The sequence below is a fragment of the Protopterus annectens genome, chromosome 6.part0 (genome assembly GCF_019279795.1).
Source record: "Protopterus annectens isolate FY-2018-M chromosome 6.part0, PAN1.0, whole genome shotgun sequence".
NCBI lineage: Eukaryota > Metazoa > Chordata > Ceratodontiformes > Protopteridae > Protopterus > Protopterus annectens.
Window position 1 is genome coordinate 1,091,309,798 of NC_056737.1, and position 17,791 is coordinate 1,091,327,588.

Genomic DNA, 17,791 nt, shown 5'->3' on the forward strand with positions numbered 1-17,791 from the left:
GTTAAGGAGCTCCAGGCCTTTGCAACATGGTATAAGTACAGACTGTGTCCAGCAGATTTAATAAGTTCATAGGATCATAGGAGGTTACTAGGCTAATGTTCCTGGGGCCTTTACAAGCCTAGCCAAGAATGTATCCCCAAAAGGAAACCTCAGTCAGCACCTGTCGCCCCTGTCAATGAGGGAAACAGGTGGAACCCCTGGGACAAATTTGTGGTTTCCCTTTCACTCATCAAGGTTGTGCTTGAAGAGGGTCAGGAGGTGCTCTGTTTGACATGTATGGGAAGTCTATTCCAGAGACAGGGCAGCCTCTGGGAGACAAACCTGTGTCTCCAGCAGGTTTTGTTGATATCACATATTAGATTTAGGCCTTTCAAGCAGGTAATGTGTGAGGAGTTAGACTTATGGATATGGAGCATATCTAGTAGGGCAGGGTCCGAGTTTGCCTTGTATGCGAGACACAGATCACCCCTGAGCAATCTGCATGATACCGAATAGAGGGATAGTGATTTTAGCCTGTCCACATAGGACAGGTGTTGGAGGCCATGAATTCTCTTTCTGAGGTGTTTCAGTAGCTTTTCCAGTTGGTGCAAATGTTTGTAGAGGTATATACCAAACAAAGCATTATGATCAATTATTGGGGGAGGAGTATAGAGAGGTAATAACCTCTTTTTTTCTGGATACAATCCATTTACTTATGAGATGAACCAAACAAAAGGCTTTTCTGACCACTGCCACTACATGATGTTCAAATGTGAGGTGGTTATCAACATGAGTGTCCAGGTCTCTCACCACAGGCTGTGTGCTTAGGGGGTTGCCGTTGATGTGGTAATCAGTAGGGTCCATGTGTTTGCCGAATGACATGATGATACATTTTTTTTTTTGCATTTAGCTTGAGACCATGACTTTGGCACCAGTCATTAGTTATCACTGAATCATAAAAACTTATTGGGAACATAGTTGTATAGAATGATATTTAGTGATGGACAAGCAGATGGATTCTGGATAATTTTATAGTTGGTAAGAAGCTGTGTATATGTCAGTTGATGGGGTAATTCCTACCAATTTAGGCTTTTTACTGCTATACAGTGGTGGGTTTTGAATGGAGTATTTGATGCAGATTTATCCACTTTATTACAGCATTGTTCAAGTTTTGATTTTTGTGATGCCTGGAGGTAAGTAAGGATGATAGCACCAGGATGGCAGTGCCATAAAGTAGTGAGGGGAGCAGGTAAGTAGTGTCAAGTGTAATTTTAGTTGCATTCCTGAGAATGTTTTTGTTTCTGTAAAACATCCCTAGTTCTTGGTGAGTTTTGTTTATGCAATTTTGTATATGCAAGTCAAATTTAAAATTATCATCCACTGTCATCAGTAATAATTTACTATGAGAAGTGACTTCAATAGTATTTTTCTTTGGGGGGTAAGTATGAGTTGTGAGTTACATAGACATGTTTCAATGGCTGATAAAGCTTCCTGAGTAATTTTTGGAGATGTGCTAGGTTGTCGGATGTGCATATGGTTGTGAAGTCATCTGCATATTGTATGACGGAGGCTTGTTGTGTGGATGTGTGGAGGGTGTTGGTGATAATGCTAAAGAGGAGGGGACCAAGGATAGAGCCTTGTGGTACACCGGTGGTGACTGTGAGGTCTAGATAGAGGGTGGAGTGCCATTTTACAGACTGATACCTAATGGACAGGTAGATTTTGAACAATAGAAGGGAGGGCTGAGATATAACTAGTGAGGACATTTAAAGTAGAAGTTTGCTGTGACAAACTGTGTTAAAGACTTAGACAAATCTAGAAATAAGAAGCAGACTAGTTTGACATTATCTCTGACTTTATTGACAGTACCTATAAAGGTTAAAAGTACAATGTTAGTACTATGGGAGGGATGGAAGCCATGTTATGTGGGGGAGTTCTTCCTGCAGGAGATAGTTTAGAAAATGTTTTTGAATATATTTTGAAGTGGGGAGATAAGATAGGTCTAAAGTTAGAAATGCCTGCTGAATGTTATCCTTTGTGTAGAGAGATAATGTGTGATTTTTCCAGACAGAGGGAGCATGGGATTCCTGGAGTGATCTATGTATAAGGATTGAGACAGAATAGGCAATGCTATCAGTTGCTATTTTAAGGTACTGTCTTGGAAGGTCATTAGCTGAAATAGGAAATGGTTTGAGTTTGTTTAAGAGTAGTTTTCTATAAATGTGGGCACAGGTTTGAAGTTGAAAATGTACGTAATGATATGTGGCTTTTGGTCAGGGTTGGGAATGGATGTTAGGAAATCCTTGGTTGAGGACACTGTATTATCTATGAAAGAAGAGTTGAGTTCTTTTGTAGCTTCTAGTGGTGAGTTATTAGGAGAGGGGTTAAGGTTGAATTTTTTTGCTAGGATTTAAGATTTCTTTAATGGCTGACTCAATTTTTTTAGGGTTGTGTTTATTACTTTTCTGCAAGTTGTTATAGTATAGTTTTTTGTCTTCAAGAAATCAGATGAATAAACAAAAGAAAGAACTTGAAAGCAGACAAATAAAAAGTTTGGAGAATTAATCTGCTATCATCCTGGTACAAGCTTAATAGGTCTAAGGAGGTAATTTTTCCACTGTATCTGGTACTCATCAGACCTACCAGAGAATACAGGACTCCCTTTGGTATGTACCTGCCCAGGCACAATAAACAATTCAAACGTCCACAGAGGTTCCTCACTAAAAGAATACAGAGTATACTGTAAATAACCTTCCCAATTCAGACCACCTAAAATCCGTATCCCTGTATTCTTTCTTCAACAGGCTGTTGAGGAGAGATCTATACCTGGCATACATGGTATCTTTAGACCACATTCTGGTTGACCTACTTCATATCCACAAAACAAGCAGCACAGGAATTACCCATTACAAAGACTTAAACCTTGCTTGTGATATAAATAAGACCTGCTGAATAAATAGGTATGTACCCTTACATGTGAAGCAGTTTTCCTTACTAACCAAATTCAAGTTTAACTTTGACAGTTGAATGGACAACCAGAAATTCACTCTTGGTTTGGCACCTATACATACATACATACAGACAGACAGACATATATTTGAAGTATGGCAATAATGCCCTTCTAGTTTGCCAAGAAATCCTAAACAGTTGTTCCCATAATGTGTCCAGACTTTCTTAAAAATGTCTAAACTAGTGCTTGATTTAATGTAATTTGGTAATCTATCCAAGCATCAGCTACTCTGTCAGAGAACCAGTTAGTGCACTTCTCATTCCTATAGAATCTTCTACATAGGTTATCTGATGATTCTCTAGTACTTTTTGATGACCCCAAACATTCACAGAGGTCATTGGCTATAAATGCCCTATATACCTAAATAAGGTCTGCTCTTAAATATCTGTATGAAATTCTGTACAAGTTCAGATATTTTAGTCTAATAGCTTAAATTTTCATATCCAGAGATTCCCTTGGTATATTTCTGCTTTACTCCTTTCAGTTTATTCAGGCTTGTTTTCTTGTAAGGTTCCCATATTGTTATTCCATTCTCAAGTGTAGGTGTAACTTAACTGATAAACAATGACTTTAGGCCAGATTCATTAACACCTACACTAAGTAGTTACACCTACATTAAGTGTACTCCATTCTAAGTGAGTAGACAACACAAGCATAGCTTCCATCTTTTTCCTCCTAATTTTAGTTTCCCTTCTAATTTTCTTACAACTTTAAATATCGAGGGAGAATCAAAAAGGTTACCACAATGTATAGATTACACCTACACTTAGGATAATCTTTATGAGTGAATAGACAGCATATAAATGTGGCAGGGATGTTCTTTAATACAGATAGTGTACACTTAGGGTACACATGAATCAAGTTCGACCATTTCTGATTTCACAGACTTTATAAATCTCTTTATGCAACCTATAGTTCTATAATTATCATTAACCAATTGGTTGATATGATTAGAAAAGCTTAACACTGGATCTACCCATATATCCAGATCCTTAAATGAGCCTACAGTTTCAATCGCTGTGTGTTGTGTTAAACGTAAACCTTTCAGATTATGTCTCCCAAATTACATATGCTCATTTTTTGATGCATTTATCAGCATATTATTCTTCTCTGCCCAAATGGTCAATTTAGTCCAGTTCTTTTGCAGGCATGCCCTATCTGTGCCACATGTAATCAGTTTACCATTTTCAAGTCATCTGCATACAGACTGTAGAGCACCTCAGATGAAAAAGATAGATCTGAAGGATAAAATCTAAACAAGTAAGGGTCTGTGGGGCACCCTGACTGTAACTTCAAATTTCACCTGCCTTTCACAGTACACAAAACAAATGGACTTACAAATAATATAATTATGCAATGGATAATTCTTTTGACTAGTGAGGATAACTATTTACTATGTAGTAGTTTATGAATCAGTCAGGACATCAACAACATTTAGTGTTTGGTAATGAGCAGCTTGTGGTTTTTCAGAAAGGTATATGAAATTATGTTTCCATCTGCTGGACAGGTTGATAAATGTAAATAAACTGTTTCAAAATAAGTCTGCAGATGTTAGATATTGCTTGACAAACCCACATTAAGAATGCAAAGTGATTATTAACTTTCAGGAAAAAGTATGTTCTTCACTTTTGCAGAGTGTGCTGCTCCCAGCCATGGCAATTATCCTGCATAGGTGAAAGGAAACTTCATTTATTATGGAGACAAATTGCAGTTGTCTGAAAGTAGAAATTTGTGTGACAGAATATTACTGGGTGGGTCAGAGGTAGTTATGAGGTAAGTAGTGTAGTGTGAATTTTTACTTACCTGGAGATTTTTTTACAATAGAAGCAGTGTCAACCCTAAAATAAACCATATTATAGCAGCCTCTGTATAGCGTTGTTACCTCACAGCAAGAGGTTCTCCCGTTCGATTCTTGGCTTGACTTGGGAGTGCCTTCTGTGTGGAGTCTGCATGTCCTCCCCGTGGTTGGGTAGCATTCGAAAGACATGCGTGCATAAATGGGTGTGCCTTCAGGTTGGGCGTCGAGCTGGTACCTCGGCATTTCGTAAAAATCTACTGCTAATCATTAGCGGACCGGTGTCCCGCTGTGGAAACCCCTTACTGGGAAAAAGCCGAAAGATGACATAGCAGCCTTTGTGTATCTTAGGAGCTACTAGACCTCTGGAGATCTTGCTTTAAACCACTGAATGCCCATCATTAGATGGTGTATAAATTCTGAGAACAGATGCATTATTGAGGAACCTCTAGTTAGATAATGATTGTCCTAAGGAATGTAATATTTAAACTTCAGTCTGGAAGATTCCAGCACTGGAAAATGTAGAGTTACAACTGGCTACTGCATTTCTATTAAATATGTAGTCCCTTAACCAGGTTATATGCCCTACTCAGTATCAGGTTTTCCTAAATGTGTACCCTGTCAGACATTCTGCCAAGTCAACAACTCTCTTTGTGTCTACATAGTAAATAAGCCCTTATCCACGCATTTATGCTAGAGATGATTTGTGTCTTTTTCAATCTCTCTAGACTAGTTACCAGTATATTTCATCACATGATTATATAGTAGTTTGTAAGCCTGGGAAAGTTAAGTTGAAGAAAGACCTTAAATCAGAAGATTTGGGTCCAGACAACATGAGAATAGATATATGATTGCTTTCTTATAGAGAGCAGCAGCACTTCCAGAGGCATGTGATAAGTAGATAACAGTTGCCAGGTGTCTGGCTATTAAACCAGCAGGCATCATAAGAAAGGCTGGATGCAACTATCTGTTAAGATGAAATATGTATTAGGTAAGCACGTTCATCGTTTACCTCTTTGTAAGATGCCTACCAGAAGTGCAATACAAATGAGAAGTGAAAATCTTGTCATGCTGACTGAGGTAAGCAGTTAGTACTTAGTTTACAGAAGCCTGTGATGAATACCATAAACTTAGAGAGTTTATTAAGAAACTCATAAGATATTTTTCTTAATATTCTTAACACAGGACAGGAGATATTTGCCAGAAACTTGGAATTACCAAAGATCCACTAGATTTCTTTTCTAAAATATCGGAGACAGACAGAAGACATGCATATATGTTCTAATCAATTTCATCTTCTTTTTCTCCATGTATGGCTTTTCTAAAATATCTGAGACAGACAGAAGACATGCATATATGTTCTAATCAATTTCATCTTCTTTTTCTGCATGTATGGCAGTTGTGTCTGTAACCAGATCAAGACCAGGGTGTCAGAGAGCCAGCTATCTTCATCTTCTTCAGATCCGGCCCTGGACCATATGCTTTCAGTCCACTGATGAATGAAGGGCAACTGATATCATGATCCTCCAAGTAGCTGGAGAGAAGATAAGATTCTGTGTGATAAGAAGACCATTGGAAGGAGCATCTAAGGCTACATTAACAGTCATATAGGAATAAGGGGCATAGAGAAACCCATAGTTTCTCCCCAAAAGCCATTCCCACCTCTTTAATTCTAAAAGTTTTAAAAAAGCTGAAACCTGTTCCCTATCCACTGACAACCCCCCCAGAATGCTTGAAAATCGCTGCTGATGCAATAGCATACTCCATCAGTATTCTAATAAACCAATCCATCTCTGAAAGAATCATTCAACAAATCTGAAAAATTCCATTATAACTCTCCTCCATAAAGGCAGTGATACAAATGACCTTCCTAACTATAAACTGATCTCTATTTTTTCTCTTCTCTCCAAAATATTATGAAAGTGTATACATAGTCAACTACTAAACCACCTCATAGACAACAACCTCCTCGCCCCAACACAACATGTTTTTGTCCATTCCATAGCACCACCACTGCCCTTCCTCTCTTTTACAGACACGGTGAACAAGGCTTTAGATGCAGGTCTAATAACTTGAGTAGTCCTGTTGGGGTCTATGTTATAACATCGAAGTTAGTAAACATTGAATGTTATAATATGGAACCCTAAACACCAAAATCTGAAAACATCGAACAGTCAGAATAGCGATTTTTTCCCCAGGGAAACAAATCGCTATTCTGAGAAACATACACACAACACAAACACACACATAAAACAGCAATCCACACATATACACTTAAAATCCTACACCTAAACCTAAACTAAACTTTACATACACTACTAGCTATCCACTTACCTTAACCCAAACCTAACCCTAAGGTTCGTCACTATCGCACACTCACCTCACCCGTGCCCTAACCCTAACTCACCTAACCCACCCCCTAACCCTAACCTACACACAATCGCACACTTACCTGACCCACGCCCTAACCCTAACGTCCACACAACCACACACTTACCTGACCCGCTCCCTAACCCTAACTCACCTAACCCACCCCCTAACCCTAACCTAAACACAATCGCACACTTACCTGAACCCAACCCGTAATGTTCCAACATATCGAATGCTGAAAACAGCGAAGACACAGCAACGGCCCACTGAATTCTTTCCCTGGGAAAGAATTCGGTGTCCTGCACCTTAGCTGTTTTCAGCGTTCGACATTACGGATTCTATATTATAACATTCGATCTTTGTAAAATTCGATGTTATAATATAGACCCATCCTTTTGGACTTATCCAAGGCATTCAACACAGTGTCACATACCAAACTTCTTTAACAACTTTCAGAAATAGGCTGCTCCCTACATACTCCTTCCTGGTTTGCTAACTACTTACACAACAGACAACAATCAGTGAAATGGCAGAGCAAGCAATCTACCTATCTGCTAAATAAAATAGGAGTACCCCAAGGGTTCATCCTTGGACCCCTGCTCTTTATATTTTTATAAACAATTTACATCTAGTGTCCCCTCAAACCACACTCTCCCAATATGCAGACGACTCCGCAATCATATCCTCCGCCAAAAGATTTCAAGACCTCCTAAAATAACTCAGAAAGCATTCAAATCCATAGAAACTTGGCTTAATGACTCTCAGGTACTTCTAAATGCCAAACAGAACTAAACTACTTATTTTCTCCACCAAACCAACCTCACAAAACTTTAAAATTTACTCCCAAGATAAAATGGAAATTCAGGTTGTTCATTCTGTAAAACTACTTGGTATAACAATAGACAATAAACTCTCCTATGAGCAATGCATTCTTAATACTTATTTATTTATTTTACATTTGTTTACCAGGATAGTCTGACTGGATACATGTCCATTTTCAGAGGAGGCCTGGAGAGAAAAGCTCCAAATAGACAAACTTACATAGATTACACAAGAAGTTGGATAACCTTAGAAAATATAAAATATAAAACAAAGTGATTATGTACAATGGCTTAGTAGTTTTCCCTAGTAGGGACTCACAGTTCTCATGGACAGACACAATTAAAAGCAAGAGATGTCAGATTGGATATAGAGCTTGGTGACGTAGTTGCATGTAATGATATTTACAGATTATGCTTTCAGTTTATAACTTAATCAGGGTTGGTACATTGGCAAAGCCAGTTCAATTTGAGATACTGTTTGAGGTTTTTTTTAAGAGACTTTTGGAGGATTGTAAATTTATATAATTTGCAATGTAGTCCAGGTTTTGCCAATAAAGTTGACAAACAGGGATTCACCAGAAGAGCTATTAGCTTTGTGGGTTTGGACCAGTAGTTTGTTGGCTGACTGTAGGAATCTCAGGTTGCTATATGGCTTAATAATATTTATAAGTGAGGGGGTATCCTCAGGGTGTTACAGAATTTTGTGCATTATTAAGAGCTGACTGAATTGAATTAAGCTGGGCAGTTCTAGCCACTCTAGTTGTTTCAGGTTCTGGCAGTGGTGGGTTCTATAGGTGGAGCCTGTGGTGAATCCGGCAATATGGTTGTAGCTATGGGACAGCTTACCTAGTTCTGATTTGTTGAGGTTTGAGAGTACAGATGAGGCATATAAAAGAGTAGATAGTAGGTGTGACCAAGCAATTGCAGTCCTAGCCAGTGGGGTTAAAAATGTCTTGTTTCTATACAGTGATCTAAGGTTCTTATTGATGGTCTGTATGGTTTTGTTGACCTGTAGGTCAAATTTGAGATTATTGTCTATGATAACCCTTAGAAGTTTGGTGTGTTTATTTAGGGAGATAGTGGTACCATTGTTAGACGTGACAGAGAATGAAAGTGTGACAGATCTACTAGTGGGGGTGAAGATTAGAAATTTAGTTTTATTGGGGTTCAGCAGTAGGCATTGGTTGGAGAGCCAGTTCTCAATAGTGTTAAATGTATTTTGGGTTAGGATTTGCAGTTCGGATGGGGAGGTGGCTGAGCAGATCAAAGTGGAATCATCTGCATATTGAATACAGGTAGCTTTAGGGATAGCAGTGTGAAGGTTGTTGATAAAAATAGAGAAGAGTAGTGGACCTAGTATGGAGCCTTGAGGGACACCAAGTGTGAGAGGTAGTTGGTTGAGAGTTTGTCCTGCCATAGTACCACCTGTTGTCTACCAGACAGGTAGGACTGGAACCACTGGACTGCATGCTTATTGAGGGAAATAGATTTTAGAGAAAGAATGAGAAGTTCATGGTTGACCATGTGTAAGGGCCGGATTCACAAAGGCTTGCACGGAGTCTTAGAGTAGAGTAAGACTCCATGCAGCCAACATGTCCGCCGAGCGATCCAGGAACAGCCTGTAGGGGCATGCAACTGAGATCTCAAAACTAGTCCTACACGGACAGGGCTGGGATATGCAAATTACCTCAATTGCAGGCAAAAGCTATGCAAATGAGGTAAATTTGTGATCCAGGAAACCAGAACCTCTCCGAGTAGGAGTAGTGTTACTTGCAGAAACGTACTCAGTTGATAACTGAGTACGGTTCGGCAAATAGCAAAACTGAGCCATGTCAGCTAGAAATAAAGCATACATGTACAGGAGGAAGCATGCCAATGGCCAAAAATACGGCCACTGGCAATGGGAAGGAATGCAAATTAAAAATAAAATAACTTTTTTTTATTCCGATCTCCAGGGTTTAACCGTAGCACAGCGCCGCGCAAACACACTGCACCCTAAAAAGCAGAAAATTAATAATTAAGATCCACAAATGTGGATTTTATAGCTAAAAAGAATTTATAATGCAAGGGAATGGGAGGCTGAAGACAACATGACCACCGAGTAGAGGTTGCTAATGGGGGAAGCTCAGTCTAAGAGATGTAACTAAGCATTAGTAGGCAATCCTATGCAAATGAGAGTTAGGATAGTGAATCACATGTTTACATAGCAAATGAGCACAGTCAGTGGAGTGTAGGAGTAGGATAAGGGGAGTAACAGAGTAGAAGATAGGTGACATCACAAGGGGGGGGTATGTATGAAAGGAGTGAAGCTCATTGGAGCAGAGTGTCATGTGTCAGCTTACATTTACATAATAGTGAAAGAGGTATGTCAACAGGTAGGCCAGGTAAAGTCAAGAAATCAAAGGTGTATGCCATGGATAACACCAACGTTTCTTGCTGAGCATGAATGTGTGCGTGTGCGTGGCAGTAAACCCGAGTAAGACAGTGTGCATGCGTGTAAGTGTGTGTGCGCGCGTGTAGGCTTGAGTAAGCATATTTAAGGCTGTGTAAACAGTTGTAAGCACGTTTGCGCCGGTGTGTGCATGTTTTAACAAGAATAAGCAGGTTTTAGTCAATTTAAGCTTGTGTGCGCATGTGTTAGCTGGTGTGCGCATGTTTGTGCTTGTGTGCGCGGCACTCCCCCCCCCCCCCTCGAGGAAACAGAAAGGAAAAAGAAAGCACACCAAATAGTGGAAGTTACCAGGGAGTACTAGCAGAGCTAGCAGGTGAAAACAATCAAAATCAGGCAATTACCCAGGCAAAACACTAGCCCAGCCCAGCACTTAACACTCTGCAAACAACAGTCCATTATGTTTCTCTCAAGAGACACTGCAACACTGCAGTAAGCTAATAGAAGTGAAAACTGAAAAAGCTTCACTGAGACAAAAAAATGTTAAGGGCTGCCATTGCTGTTATAAGGCGACATATGCAACATGCTGAGTGTGGTGATAATGCAAATGCTGCTGGACAACTCACAGTGAGGAGATGGAGAAGAGTGTACCGGCCCAGGGTTACCTACCAGGGGCTACATGAGCTGGAGATACTGGAGCACTATAGAGTGGACAGAGACCTCTTGTAGCAAATTGTTGAGCTATGCAGGCCATGCCTCACACACAGAACCAACAGAGGGGAACCCATCCCAGTGGAAACTAAGGTATGTGTTGGCCTAAGAATATTAGCAACAGGTACCTTCCAGAGACCAACTGGTGATATGATGGGGATATCACAGGCATCAGCATCCAGGGTACTGCACCAGTTCCTGGATGCCATGTCAGCACATGTCGGTGATCGTGTTATATTTCCCCAATTCCCGTGAGGTATGGACTAGCAATATGCGTCTCTTCCCGCAAATAGCAGAATACCCTGAGGTAGTGGGTGCAATAGACTGCACGCACATATGCATCAAAGCACCAGCCGGTGAGTGGGGTAGGGTCTACTTCAACCGCAAGGGCTTCCCCTCCATCAACTGCCAGGTCGTGTGTGATGCCCTGGGCATAATACTGAATATGTGTGCTGACTGCCCTGGAAGCTACTATGATTCCCATATCTGGCATCTGACACAGCTGTACAAGACATTTGCCAATGGGGACATCCCACATGGTCACCTAGTGGGGGATGCTGGCTATGCACTGGAGCCGTGGCTGATGACACCCATCAGAAATGCACACACACCTGAACAGGAACACCATAATGAGGCACATGCACAAACACGAAATGTAATCGAGTGTGTGTTTAGGCTACTCAAGTCACAGTTCTGGTGCCTGGACACATCTGGTGGAGCCTTGCAGTACTCACCAACTACATGTACCCAAATTGTCATGGTATGTGCTATGCTAAATAATATGATCCTGCAAAAACAGATGCAGCAGGACCAGCATAGTCCTGGGCCAAACAACCCCCCACCATTGCCAAGGCCATCACAGGCAGAGCATGACTCGGAGGAGGAACAACCTGAGCCTGCCCCAATAGGCAGAAGGAGGCGTGCCCAGTATGCTTTGGCCTTGGCAAAGAGGCAATGCATAACACATACACTGGCTCAGTAGGAACTCTGGAAATTATACCTCTCTCTGACCCACACATATAGTAAAAGGGATGCCTACGTTGACACTACCTGCTTTCAAAATTGTATAGGGAGTGTAGTATGTGCATCCAACATAGGCAGCCCTGCATCAACACCTGAGGCATGATTGCCATGTGTTAAGCAATATAAAGCAGTGCTAAACAGCATTTACCATCATGAAGTATATGTAAACAAAATCGCACACACCAACTACTACAAATGTGGTCAATGTAGAGTAATATTGGCCAATGTCCAGCAATGATGGTTAACATTGAGCAATGTTGGACAAGCTGGGTCTAGGTAGGGCATAGCTGAACAAAAGCCAACATGCTCTACTGGCCCCTAAGCAGTCTGGTCTGCTCAGTATGAAACTATAAGCGGCGATGGGCCTTGAACCCAGGATACTGTGCACTATAGTCATAGTACTGAACCACTAAACCATGACAGTATAGCAGTGGTTAGCCTGTATGAAGAAATGTTGATAAGTCTATGCAAAGTATTTCATGGAAACCCTGCAGGCACAGCATAATCCCTGTCGAGTTATGACACAAAGGTGAGTCCTGCAGTAAGAATAGAACCTGACTTTCAACACACAAATTACAAATGCTAATATTGGACATATAGACATACATCAACAAATGTAGTGGACCTCAGACAGCAACATACTGAAAGGTCACATTGGGCATGCTTACACACTTGAATACATGAGACAAATGTCAGGCAACAGAACACTGACAGTCTGAACTGGGCATGCTCACACACTTAGGCCATGTTGGAGTACAGCATTGGGCCACACATAGCAGGCAGTTGCATGTGTTAACCCAGGAACCTCTCACTACCCAGCAATCTGCCCTGTGCACACACTGATATGACAACAGACATGTATATAATATGGTGGAACCCTGCCATAAGCAAATATGTTCTGCAGATACCTAAGCGGTTCATAGAAAGTGTGAAAGCAAAGATGATAAAAACCTGCAAACAGTATCAGCAATAAACATTGTGCATCATGAAAATTATCATAGGTTCAGAGGTTGATACTAGGCTATCTGCCCTAGGGCATGTACAAGCATAGCCAGAGTGTGTTTGGCTTCTGCAACCAAGTCAAATCAGAACACTGTGTCTCTGAATAGTAGGTCACACAAGATAGCCCATTCATGTTGAGTATATTGTGCCTTTGTCTAGCAGGGACCCAGAAGATATCCCATGGGTAAACATGTGATCACCCATCCACATTTCAAGATGTCACCTGTAGGTGGTCAGTGGGTGGCTCTGCCTATGGAAAACTGGGACTACACTCCGGAGTGAGTGGAGGCTTTCTGATAATAATCTGTCCCCCCCAGCATGCCCTTTTAACATCAGTGCTGAGGTATATGTCCCTGGAGTGTGTAGCTCCAAGGGAGTCAGATATCCTGAGGTGGAGCATGTCCAGTAAGTCTGGGTCAGATATTGCCTGCAACTACAGGCACACAACATGTCTGTGTAGGTGGTAAGTGACTGAGTATAGCTGGAGTTACCGTATTGGAACTGTGCAGGGCATCTGTGTGAGTCCCTACATCTGCTTGATGAGTAACATTTGTGGCCATTACAGTTGCTGCAGGTGTCAGGTAAGGTACGTCCCAAATGTGGCATAGTAACCAAGCATGGTTGTGAAGAGTATAGCGGCACAATGACCACACGTGATCAACATGTGAAACCATGTGGGATATGGTGGGCTATGTAGACATACTGTCTAATCACTATGGCAATAGGATTGTCAAAGGCGAGAATACAAACAAGTCGTGTCCCCAAAACCGTAACAACCACTACTGTATGTAATGGATTACAACCTATGTGGTAATGTGTGGGCATCTTGTCATCCTCAAAGGGGATGACTATGCAACTAATGGCATGTAGCCATGGGCCATGGCTCAGGCACCATTCAACCTATCTCTGTGAGACCCTGTATGAGTATGCATGTGCCAGCAGGAGAGCTGATTATGACACCCAGTTTGCAGTCATCTGCGAACATGGGCAGCCATATCCCTCCTGTGATAGCCTGTACATCACACAAATATATACTGAACAAGAGAGGTCCCAGGACTGAGCCTTGTGGGATGCCATGTGTAATTGGTGTATAGTCAGACATGGCACCTGCAACACTGAGCATGTGCATGTTATCCCTGATCCAGGTAGCAATCCATCGTGTCAGATATGTGTCGATATTGATGCTGGTGAGCCTATGCATAATGGCCGAGCAGGGTATTGTGTTGAAGGGTTGTGCAAGGTCCAGGAAGGCTGTGTGGACAACCGCCCAACACTGATGGACCTAGTAACTGTTGAAAGAATATGAACAGGTCCAACAGGCAAGATCTGCCCACAACAATGCTGTAATGTGTAGGACCCAATGTCTGTAGGTTTCCCATGTCTATGTGCATAAGTCCCATTACAATACACCCCACAGCTTTGCAGAACAGGCTAATTAGCCTTTTAGGCTGATATTGCCTGTGGTCTGTTGTGGCAGTATTCAGTGGAGCGGGACCACTGTCGCTGTACGCCATTCCGTGGGTACATATCCTGCAGTAACTCTTATGTCGAGCAGTGATGTAATGTGAGTGTTATGTCTATCATGAAGGCTGTGTATGACACTGGCAGGGACACCGTCTGGTCCCATTGATGCTGTGTTGTCCACTGTGGGGAGGGCAGCACTCACCTGTTTACTCATGATGTCTGGGAGGTTACACTCTGTTGGTATGGACAGTACCACCTTAGGGGGGATGTGGGGGACACATCTGCACTGAACCTGTTTGCAAGAATGATGGCAATGTCAGTGGGTTCAGGGTATGTTTAGTCAGTATGCAGAAACACACAGCATATCAGTGAGTGCCCAGCCAGGTACCTGAATCAACTGAAGAAGGCCTTGCGAGTGTCCGACATATATGGTGCAATTGTCCGTTAGAAGCGTGCCTGACATAATTACCCAAGTGATTGTAGCTGTCTGCTAGTACAGATCACAGATGCCTTCCCTGTCTGGGATTGTGCTCTATCATGTAGTAGCTTCCTCCATTTGTTGTAAAGCGTATGCATGGCTGGGGTCTACCACACAGGTCCACTGCCATTGCAGGAATGAGTCCAGTTGTTATTTTGGATGTAACGATCCATGCGGTCCGCTAAGTGTCCATAGAATGTGTATGTAAAGGATACAGCAGTCTGAGCCATACTTACCACTGACCCAGGGTCTCTAAAGGATACCACCGTGGTTTGGAGGAGTGTGACATTTTCCTTTGGGAAGTTCACCAACATTACCCAGGATGGGTGTGGGGATGGGATATGGATGTCCAGTGAGATAAAGTATGTTCTGCCCTTAGCAATGAGGGGTATATCGCAGGTGTGGAACATAGAGTCCCCATGTCGGTGATGATCATGTCCGATATGTTATCCCCTCGTGTGGGTGTGGTGACCGGTTGTGCCATAGCATATGACTGTAGAAATAGTAGCAACTGTTGGTCGAGGGTGTTGTGGCCTGAGTACTATCCACAGTCAATGTGTGGGTATTTGACGTCACCCAATATAATGGTGTTTGGGGAGACCTTCATATTGTCCAATGTTCCTAGGAAAGCTGAGTGGGGTTGCTGAGTTAGGGAGTGTGCTCTGTAGCAGGCAACAAACCAAAAGGCTGATTTGCACAATGTTAGGTGCATATGTATGGTCTGTGATGCTTTGTGCAGTGCTACCAACCCGGAGGTATGTGTATCTGTGATGTATATGGATACACCCCTTATTTGTGTTGGCCATTCTGAGTTATGTGGTCAGAAAGCATGGTACAAAATACAACCTGGTAGTGCTGGTGTGCATGTGAGAGCCTGAACCATGTGTCTGTTAGTGCACAGATATTGCTATCCTCCATACTGAGGAGATTCCTGAGTGGGCGCAAGTTGAGGGTAATACATCTGGTGTTGAGCAGTATTACCCTCAGTGTCATGTACTCTGTAACGTCTATGGAGGTGGTTCTGTCCTTTGAGCCCCTCTTAAATAAGGCAGTATGGTGGCAGCAAGTGCCCTAGCCAGTATTCAAAAGTCCAAGGGTGACAGGTGCAAGCTGTCCATAGGGAAGCTACGTGGCATGTCGAGCATGTCACCCCAGGGTGACAGACACTGTATCCCCTTTGAATAACACCAATATGTTAGCCAACTGTTAAACATGATCAGTGTGTTGGTAAACTGTGACATCATACTTGGTGAGTGTAAGATGCTAGACAAGGTCAGGGTAATACTGGGCTGGGCTACATGATCACAGAGTTCCTCTATGTTTCATGTCATGTGGTCCAGGGAGGAATGTCTGAGGTTGTACGCACCAGCTTGGACAATGATGGAGCCAGTCCTGGACTTGCTTTGGAGTGACCTGAGTGCATGTGTTATGTGGTGGATCCTGGCACCTGAGAGACAGCTCAAAGTGACTATTACCTTGTTTGGCCTGGTGAGTGGAACGACAGTGTTTTTGCCATTAAGTGTCACCTATAACAAGTGTTTCAGGTGTGTTGTTTAGCCCAAAGGGCAGTGACTGTGTGGCACACTGACATTGTGAACTGTGTGACATGTGGGCATTGTAGTGGGGTAGCAGTTGTATGTGTGTCTGCTTTGGAGGTCTCTGCTGCTTAGGCAGAGTGTATGTAGAGCCTCCGAATATGTGTATGTGTGATAATGTGGTTTGTGTGCTGTCACTATCGGTGTATGTAAGACTGATATGTGGTGTGTGCGGTCACCCTCACCACCTGATAGACTATGCCAGTCATGGGTCACGAGAGCTCAGCGTCCTGTATGTCAATATTGTTACATCTCCCACATATATGTGAGTGTGATGTGAGGAGGAGAGGGTTGTCTGTGTACATGAGGCAGATGTGACATTGTGTCATAACCACAATATTCACTAGCTGGACTGGAGAGTACACATGAAACTGACCCCTGGACATGCCAATGTATTATGATGACATACTCTGTAGCCTGAGCACAAAGGATCAGTAGGGTGTTAAGTGTGTAAAAAAATATAACCGGGATTAGTGCTCAGGTTTGTTGGTGTTTTGTAAAGAGTAGCTGAGAAGGAGTCCAGACTGAGAATCAGTAATGTAATAAATAGTAATGTACACGCATATATGTGCTGAGTCAGGGACAACTGTACCTTACTGACATTGCCAATATCCTATCAGACAGGCCCATGTATACATATCCACCTCCCACAGACGATAGTCCCTGACATCATACCAGGAGATATCACTTGTAGAATGGCTAAACAGCTCCCCCCAAAGCCAAAAGCATGGCAGCAATTGGATTACATTGTTTCCCAATATGTGTCATGCATGCACTACAGAACAAACAGACCCTGCACCTGAACAGTCTGTTGAGCCTCACCCACTCCACAGGACCTGGAACCATCGAATGTGTTACAGCAACATATGGCACTCCCCACATGTGTGGGTGCACAACACAACATGGGAAGTATAGTCCAGTAAGCCTATAGAGTCTGATCTGCAAGGCCATGGAGTGCATCATGGTAGAAGTGATAAACAGAGCTATTGGAAACCGACAAACACACAACCCTACCAACTGTGGTATGTTCATGTGCAGATCATGGTTCCCAAGCATGCTACACCATCTGCAAGGCAGCCACCCAGGACATACATCATGGAACAGAGCTACACATATCCCACATAGACTTTGAACAGCTCTTCATCAACATCACA